This window comes from Thamnophis sirtalis, unplaced genomic scaffold (genome assembly GCF_051295495.1).
Source record: "Thamnophis sirtalis isolate CommonGarterSnake01/CBP01778 unplaced genomic scaffold, rThaSir2_p1.2 scaffold_15, whole genome shotgun sequence".
NCBI classification, from domain to species: Eukaryota; Metazoa; Chordata; class Lepidosauria; order Squamata; family Natricidae; genus Thamnophis; species Thamnophis sirtalis.
Genome location: NW_028261395.1, coordinates 11,665,725 through 11,675,679, shown reverse-complemented (window position 1 = coordinate 11,675,679; position 9,955 = coordinate 11,665,725).

Below are 9,955 nucleotides of genomic sequence, written 5' to 3'. Positions count from 1 at the left end.
CTTAAGACCACAACAGAAGATCTGCAGAAGATCATGCCATCAGTTAGAGCTAGAGAACAAATCTTTGGTGAAATACATTGAAGAACTCTACAAAGAACTGCATGAGGTTAGTAGCCAAGTGTCCATCTCAAGTAAGAGAAGGCTGACTCTGAGAAAGACCTCAAAGAGGCGAGGAACTTTCTGCCAGACACTAAGAAGCACCTCCAGAGTCTGCAGCATGAAGTGGCTGAGATGGACCACAGTTATCATGTGCAGAAAAGCCACTACAGCCAACTGAGAAAGTCACCCCTCTTCAGAAGATGCGGGAAAACAAGAAGAAGCACCTCAAAAGTCTGCAGCAGCCGCATCTGAGATCCCAGATCCGGCTCTGGCCAGATTCACCTGGCACACAAGGTAGCAAGTCCCCCCATCACCTCGCAGGTATACCAGTTAGGAAATAGGACCAAATGATGTAACTCTACTTTATTGGAAGGATACATAAGAGAATCTTGCAAGTCTGAAAGTACAAATCTCCCACCAACTCTTTTGAAAGCCTGAAAAATGAGGGAGGGTCCTTTCTGAGTTCTTTCTGTGCCAGTTATGCACCTGGGGGCTCGCCCACCTTATCTGATTATTCCCTGTGCAGCAGCATCTCCTTCTCTCCCCAAGGTCATTTATTTGTTACTATTCCTTTATTTTTATAAATAACTCAAGGCAGTCAATCTATCAAACACATCTTCCTTCTCCTATTTCCCCTCACAACAACAACCCTGTGAGGTTGGCAGGTATAATGACTGACCCAAAGTCATCCAGCTGGCTTTGATGATTAAGGTGAGACTAGAACTCAGGATCTTCCCCTTTCTAGCCTGATGCCATATTTTATTTGCACACATCTTTACACTTCTTCAATAGTTTGTGGGAATGCTGGTGATATACCTTGGCCCAGCAAAATATTAACTATGGTACTTCCTGATAATTAAGTTTATTAATTAAGATAATGCCTCATAAAACTGAGGAGGTATGAATAGCAATTGGTCCTTGCTCATCTAGTTTTCTATATTGTCATTAATACAGGCGGGATAGTTGAAGAAATAGGATTTTGTGATGCAACATTTACACCAACTCTTAGACAAAGTTACTTTGATGTTGCTTTAAAAATACCATCCAGCTTTTAGAACAATATGATTTCCTAATAGAGTGCATCAGTAAAATCCAGTAGAAAAATAGATAATTTTTAGCGGTAGGATTTAACAAGCTCTCTTATTTCATAAACGAACGAATGGCAGCTGCAATATGAATCTTTCATTAAGATTTCATTTGTACTTTTTCTCATATCATTTCTTTTTTTAATCAATTTTTTATTTTAGTCAAAACCTCAAAAAATGTAAAACAAATTACAAACAAGCCCCAAAAATTAAATAAAACTACATAAAAAGTACATAAAAAGAAAAATGAAAAGAACCAGTTCAGGTGAGGGAACCAGGAATCTCTAAGCAGGGAAAAAAAACCCTGCTGAATCTGGATGTCATCTTGGGGAGAGTCAGAAAAACACTTTCCTTCCAGTTGTTCAGCAGCTGCCAGTCCTGGATGCTCAGCCATCATCCCTGAGTCTTGCAAGTCATTTTCCACCAGATGTCCAGGAATTTGAACTCCTGGCACGGTCCTTCTTTACGTGGACAATTGTTTATGGGAGAGGCACTCTTTGTCCGATTCCTCTCATGAGTCCTGTCCAGTATGGTTGAACCTCAGTTGTAGCCCTAATCTTCCTCAGAGCACACAAGGCCCACAACCACGTCAAGGTCCTGCCTCATGGGGGGGGGGGGAATTGTGGTTCTTCACACAGTCAGCCAGATGTTCGGACTGGATGTCAACTGTTCCAAGGAAGGCGGCCTTTGGCAATTGACTAATGGTGAGGTTGTCAATGCCGATGGGGTCCAAATTGGGCTCCAGTTGTTTTGGGATTTCACCCACTGCAGCTACTCATGCTGGGGCAAAAGAAGCACCAATTTAATATTTTAATTTAAAAAAATAAGTAAGCAAGAAATAATAAATAAAACTTAGCAACCAAATTAATATATAAAACTACCAGGCTCCCACTCTTCTTCCTTTTTAGCTTTCAAGGCCAGCCATCCCCACCCAAAACCCAAAGTAGGCAATGCAAAGCAACCAAGGACCCCAGGTGACCTTAAGAGACCCCAAATCCTCTCCCTTCAGCTAGGACTCTTCTTTTGAATGTCCTCCATCCACTCACTTCTTGCAGCCTCCAAGTTGCCCACTGACTGCAGTCAGCTGGGTTTTTCTGCCTCTCGAATAGAATCCATCTAAGAATTAAATAACAATAATATCATCATAATGAGAAAAAACCCGACGATCAAATTAGTTCAAACACTTACCATCCATCACATTGTCGTGCAAGGAAGAACATCACACATCTTTGCTCATCAATGATGGGGATGTTGGAGTAGATGGGTTCTGGTATGTACGGTTCCACAGTGATGATATCAACCTCCACATCTTCCTTTTGTTTCTCTGGTGACACTGCAGACATCTTTTTCTGGGGATTAGAGAAGAAAAAAAGAATCAAATATAACTGACTGGTACATTGTTTTCTTAACAATGATAATAAAGATAATTCTTAATGGGGGCTCCAGATTTTCAAGAAAAAATTGGGAGTTGGATTAGAAGACCTTCAAGGACCCTTCCAGCCCCGAGGGAGTCTACACTTTCTCCTGTTAGTTCCACCAATATTTTGGGCAGCTTTCAGTGCCCCAGGGCTCCCCAGGTTGTGGTGATGCCACTCCCCTGATCAGGAACAACTTACTTGCCCAGGTGAACAAATATTCAGAGGTCAATGAAGACATAGACCCCAAGGACACACAAAGTTGCCATCCAGGGGTCCCCATAACTTGTCAGAAGGTGCAAAGAGGAAAGAACTGAAGAGGAAATGCTTTTGTAAAGTTGATTTGATTCTTTTAAATTTATTTTGTAATGTAAATATACATCAGGATTTGGAATACCCTTCAAAATCTTTTTTTAATCCCTTCAATTCCGTTCCAAAATGGAAGAAACTAAACTCGTGTGGCCATCCAGTGAGAACCCTCAGAATTTCCTTGGAGACCCTGGAAAATGACTTTGGTCATCTTTGGAATCTATGTGTTGTTTGGCCTCTGTGTTGAAGGTGTTGCAAGCGTCATCAGAACCACCAGCTGAAGATGAGGAGGAGGTCTCTATCACTGTGGAACCTCCATACCGGAATCCATCGATCCCAACATCACCATTATTGATGGAAGACAATGTCAGACTTTCAGTCCTGGGTCAACAATGTGATGGCTGGAATTGCACCCATGGCCACAATTTGTCCTGGGGCAAAAGAAGCACAGATTGAATATTTTAATAATAATGAAATAATAAGCAAGAAACAAAACAATGAAATAAAACTGAGCAACCAAATTAAAGCTAAAGGCTCCTAATTTTCTTTCCTGTTAGCTTCCATAGTCCAACCACCCCCACACAAAACCCCAAAGCAAGAAATGCAAAAGAACAAAAGGCATTAAGAATTAAATAAAAACAGCAATAACAAAATGCCTTTAAAATAGAAAAATAAAGAAAAACTGACAAACACTTACCAACCATCACATTGTCATGCAAGGCAGAACATCTGACATCCTTCGCCCATCAATTAAGGTGATGTTGGGGTAGATGGGTTCCGGTATGTACGGTTCCACCGTGATGATATCAGCCTCCACATCTTCAATTTGTTTCTCTGGTGACACTTGCAGACACCTTTTTCTGGGGATTGAAGAAGAAGAAAAGAATCAAATATAATTGTTTTCTTAAGAATGATAATGAAGCTTAATGGGGGCTCCAGATTTTCAGCTGATCCACAGGCCATAATTAAGGGGCGGAGCCTCCATGACTGGGAGAAGGGCTGCCTCCTGTGCTGACCACGCCCACCCCTTCACTTATATTAGCCCACTGCAAAGAAGTCAGGCTAGGGCTTATTTTCAGGGAAAGACGGTAGTTCTGACCTGTCCCGTTGTTCCCTCAATGCTCGGTTCTCCCTGAGAAGCTCCTGATCCTCCGCAGCTTGTTCCTGAACTCTGCAGTGGAGATGATGGCTTTCCTTGTTTACATTATTGAGTTCTTTCTCCAAACTCTTGATTCTGTATTGGTTGTTTTCTCTGAGGAGTTCCACCTTCTCCCCAGCTTGTTTTTGAACCCTGCAAGTCAGATCTCGATTCTCTTTTTTGAACTGGTCTCATCTGAAATATTTCTTCTGTAAAATATCTAAACCAGAGTAAAATTAGCTTCCTTGGGTTTGTGACTTGAGTCATCAGACAGTTTTAAAATTAAAACTAATTCAAATACCTGGTATTTTGTTTATTGGCTGGCAATTCAATAGAATAGAATAGAATTCTTTATTGGCCAAGTGTGATTGGACACACGAGGAATTTGTCTCTGGTGCAGGTGCTCTCAGTGAATATAAGGAGAATAAAATACATCAAGAATCATAAGCTACATCACTTAATGATACTCATAGGGTACAAATAAGCAATCAGGAAACAATCAATATAAATCGTAAGGATACAAGCCACAAAGTACAGTACTGCAGCTGTAAGTGGGAGGAGATGGGTGATAGGAATGATGAGAAGACTAATAGTAATAGTAATGCAGCCTTAGGGAATGGTTGTATGTGTCAGCCTCTGCTTTGTTGCTGCTTTGGCTGCCATTGTAACGGGGAGGGGGGGCATGGTATTTGGGAGGGGAATCATGATGTGCTGGAGGAAGATTCTAGATGCTGACCTGACCATCTTACTGCGCATGTGGAGGAAGGGAGTTTCCCCCCCAAGGTTAACTGTCCGGCATTCCATCCTGGTGATGTCTTTTGAAGTTATCTCCCACCTGACAGTTGGGTGCATTATAATTGGACTATGGACTGGACTATGGACTGGGGTGCCAAGGGGAGGGGATTGAATTATACATGATATTCTTTGCTTTCGCGCCTAATTAACCAGATTCAGCTTAGCTGAATAATTAGTAAAAGTACACTTGATTTCAAACAAATGGAGTTGAGTGTTTTCTTTCTTGATTATTAAATGAAGTTGCATCTGACAATAAGCTGAATCTCAATCGTACCCATCCCGCAGCGAACAACTTCTGAGGGGGGTGCCCTCACAAGAAGAAAAGAAAATGTCTTTGCATGAAAGCGGGTTGTTTATTATTCAGGTCTGGAATTATATGGAAATATATGGGCCTGATTTAGAGACAGATGAAACTAAAGTGAGAATGGTGTTAATGGCCTTGGAGAAGAAAGCAGCCGACTGGATGGTCGGGCTACATAAATGCAATTCCCCTCTCCTGAGGAATTTTGATGAATTTATGGCAGCCATGAGAAGAAGGTTCGACGACCCTTTGACCGAGCGTCGCGCTAGTCTGAAATTTACGGCCTTTAAACAGGGAAAGAAAACTGTGCCTGACTATGTGCAGGAATTTCAGGAATTGTCAGCCTATATGAGGGGGTGATCGGAAGAGGCCTTGCTGGATCAATTCGCTGATGGCTTGGATAAAGATGTTTACCAGCAATGCATAAACAGACACCTTCCCTGTCGTTTAGAAACTTGGTATGAAAACGCAGCAGACGTGGAATTGGATTTAGTCAGACTGCGTTGCATGAGAGAGGGAGAAGTTGAGAAATCCCCCCCCAGCACCTCCTAACCCCCCCCCCACCCAAGGAGTGAAGGCAGGGGAAGTTTTGCGGGCAAAGCCAAGCCTTTCGCTTGTTTCCGCTGTGGAAAGGAGGGGCATCGTGCTATGAATTGCCACGTCAAACTGACTCAACCCGCTCCACCCCCCAGAGGGAGGGGAAACTGGAGAAGACGCCAAGCAAGAGGAGGGAGGCTGCATTCGCTGCTGAGAATGTTTCTCGATGCTTCAAGCCAGAGGAGGAGGGAGACGGAAGCCCCAGCTCGTCTGACGAATTTGATGATGAGAATTCTCAGCACTGGGTAAGTTCCCGATCTGGCCCTATGCTTATCCCAATTGAGCTTAGAGTGCCCTCTTCTGGCGCAACAGAGAAATTTTTAGCTCTATTAGATTCTGGGTGTTCCGGTTGCATGATAAGCCCTGAGATGGTGGAGAAACTGGGCTTAAAATTAATGACTTTAAAAGTCCCTATTGCTTTTTGCCAAATTGATGGTTCTATTGCGGGAGGCGGCCCTGCTCATTTTTCCACTGAATCCATAGAGATGTGGATGGGTACCCACCAGGAATTAATAACTTTTATTGTGGCACCTGGGATGGACCGGCCCCTTATCTTGGGACTCCCCTGGCTCTGTAGATGGAACCCACGCATTAACTGGAGAGAGGGTTGGTTACGGATTCGAACAACCACACCCCCTGAGGGGAACGTTGAAACTGCAGGCTCTGAGACTACTACCCCCACACTGGCAGCCAGGGGACAGGAGAGAATTGAGGGGGAGGAGAGAATTCCAAAGGAATATTGGGACCTCAAGGATGTTTTTAGTGAGAAATCTTCTGATAAATTTCCCCCTCACAGACCCCAATGGGTTGACGGGTCCCATGTTCGAGCGCCTTGTCTGCTCCGCAAGTTCTACTCTGCCTATCCTGACAAGCCCTGATTGTCGGACAATCTCCTAATTTTTCCTTTCTTTTTTTCCCCTCTCCCTTACCCTTTCTCTCTTTTATGTATTGTTGTGTGTCCGTTTGTTTGTGTTCTTTTCGTTTCTGCAGGTCTGACCGCCCTTTTTTTAATAATTAAATGTTTTATTCATTTTCATTTTCAATTTTGTACATTCACTTATATACTGGATATTTGCAATAATAATAATATAATCGTAAGAAAAAAAAAAAAAACCCCAACCTAAACACAACTCATAAACCCAACCTATCACTTTCACACACCCCTTCTTCTCCCCCTCCAACTTTCCTTTCTCCCTCCAACGATCACCCCTCCTACTTCCCTTTCCCCTCCTATCTTCCTTTCTCGCCTTCCTCACCCTCCTTCCCCTCTCATCCTCCTTACATTCCCCTCTTCCTCCCTCCTTACTTCTCCCTCTTCTTTTCCTCTACTTCTCACTATGGTGCATTTCTCTATTCCTTACACCCAAAAAAAAAAGGAAAGAAAAAAGCAATAAGAAAAAAAAGAGAAAAATAAAAAGAAAAGATAAGGAACAACAGTATACAAGTGTATTCTTCTTGTTCTATATATTGAAGCTATATCTCCACCCACCCACCCACCCCCAATGAACCCCCTTCCCTAACCCCCTCCGACTTCCCAGGTCACACACCCGGCACAGTTCAGTACCATTCACCTTCAAAATGTCTTATTAACAATAATAATGAAAATAAAATAAAAAGAACACTCCGAAAAAGAAAACAAAAACAAAAAAGTAAATAAAAAAAATTGAAAACTCTTTTGCATTATGCTCAGCCTCCCATCATTCTTAAAATTTAAACAGTGTAAATCATTCCATTTATATTTTGTCCTCGTCCCTTACTTCTTTGATATTTACCCCCATCTTCCTGTAAAATCTCCAGATAGCCTTTCTTAACCTTATATTCAAATATTAGTTTATACAAAAATCAATTTATCTTCATACTTTCGCTACTCATCTTCCTATCCTTCGTTCCTGTGGGAGGAGCCTGTCGCCGAGGAGCTCAACGGAGCCCCTCTTAAAGTTCTGGTCTGTATATCTAATTAAGATCAATAGATATCATCCCTTTCTGGCAGAAAGGGACAGGCAGAAGCTCAGGTGTTAGGATTTATTCGTAGTTCACAGCCCTCTTCTTTTTTTGGGGGGCTGCGAACAGAGAATGGATCCAACGTAACTGAGCTCTTATCTCCAGCCAGTTCTTCGCAGCTGCCTTTTTGCAGCCCTAGACAGCCGACTCCCGCACTCAGGACAATGATAAATTGTTTTTAAGATAATACGAGCGGGTCGCACTTCTGTGATGTGTTTTTTTTTTTAACTATCTAAACACCAGCCTTGTTTTTCCTTTGAACTTCTCTGCGCAATTGGGATACAAAATGGCGTTTTTACTGTGTTGGTGATTGATGACGTAATTAACTGGCTTTATTTCCCCGGAGACCGCTACTCATTAATGAGCAAAATCTACAAATAATTTATTGAGAACTGGCCAGCTGAAGACACTGTTTATCTGTCTATTCTCAGATTTTATCTATAATGTCTCCCAGGTCTAAACAGGCAAAAAAATCCTCCCCCCTCGTGCTTAAAGAACTTGCTACCAAATCGCTGCCTTTGTCTCCTACGCCATCTACTGGAGATTTCTTGACACAGGAGCTTCTCTTTCAAATAATTAATGACTTTAGAAAAGAAATTCAAGAATTTGTGTTGGATTTATGCGATAAAATACATACCAAAATTGCCCAGATAAATGCGAATATGTTTGAAGTCACGTCTACTTTAACAGATTATGTTGAAGAAATGGAGACGAAATTGGAAACTTTGGAGAGGGCTAATTTTAATTTGACTTCTAATATTCAAGCTTTACAACAAGAGATTATTAATAATCAAACACAACTTACAATGATAAATTATAATACAAAGGCGTTTGCAATAAGAGTCAGAGGACTGCCTGAAAAGAAAGGAGAAAATTTGAAACAGACTTTTGTAGAAGCTTTCAGCCAAGTGGTGGGAGGCCCAGGACTTAATTTTGATTGGAATATTCGAAAAATCTATCGCCAAAATTCGCATGTAGCAGAGCAACGACAGCTTCCAAGAGACATAATTATATATTTTTTCACAAGAGAATCCAGAAATGCGATCTCACAAAAGCTTTATAATAGCAGGCTTCGAATCGATGGCCACGATTTGTTCGTCTTTAAAGATATCCCGCTTCAGATGCTGCAAGCAAGGAGAAGTTATACTTTTTTAACCCAAGAACTTAGAAATCGTCAAATAAAGTATAAATGGGAAGCTCCAGTTGGAATCACAGTTACATTTGAAAATCAAAGATTTTGTATTAATTCTGTTTCGGAAGCTCGGGACTTTTATTATAAAACTCTGAAGGCGGGGCTTCTTGACTCACTCGGAAACGCGGAAGGACAAGGTGAAGGAAAGACAAGCAGCAAGTCACTTGGCTACAAGAAGGAGGGAGCTGTTCTCCCCCTACTGGAGAGGTAGAAGAGCGGAAACTGAGGATTCAGTTATATTTTCAAAGCAGCGGGACACGTGGTTATAAGGCAGAGGGTTGCCTTTTCTTCCCGGAAGGACAGAAGAGTAAAGAATATAGACCCAGCGACGTCTTTAAAATACTTTCTAAGCTTTTGGACTGATTAAAACTTTAGGATTTCTGTTTGGTATGAAATGGTAAAGCTGTGTACTGATACGGGACTTTTACAAGATTTATTTGAATTTCAATCCAAACTGCGCATGAAGTGTTTTCTGTGAGGAAAGCGGGGACTAAGATTTATTTGAATTGCGGTTTGGGATGAATGGAGTGTGGGGCAGAAAGGAAGGTGGAGCGGGATATTGATGAAGGGATCTTGGGATTGAACGAACTGGTATGAATTTTGGGCATATATTTTACGAATTTACATGTTTGAAGTATAATATAAAAAGCTCAGGATTTTAAAGTGAAGAGCGAGATCCTAATCTTATGCAATTTGGGCTTGGGAGGAATGGAGACCTGACCGCCCTTTTTTGGGGGAGGGCCGGATGTCAGCCTCTGCTTTGCTGCTGCTTCGGCTGCCATTGTAACGGGGAGGGGAGGCATGGTATTTGGGAGGGGAATCATGATGTGCTGGAGGAAGATTCTAGACGCTGACCTGACCATCTTACTGCGCATGTGGAAGAAGGGAGTTTCCTGCCAAGGTTAACTGTCCAGCATTCCATCCTGGTGATGTCTTTTGAAGTTATCTCCCACCTGACAGTTGGGTGCATTATAATTGGACTATGGACTGGGGTGCCAAGGGGAGGGGATTGAATTATACATG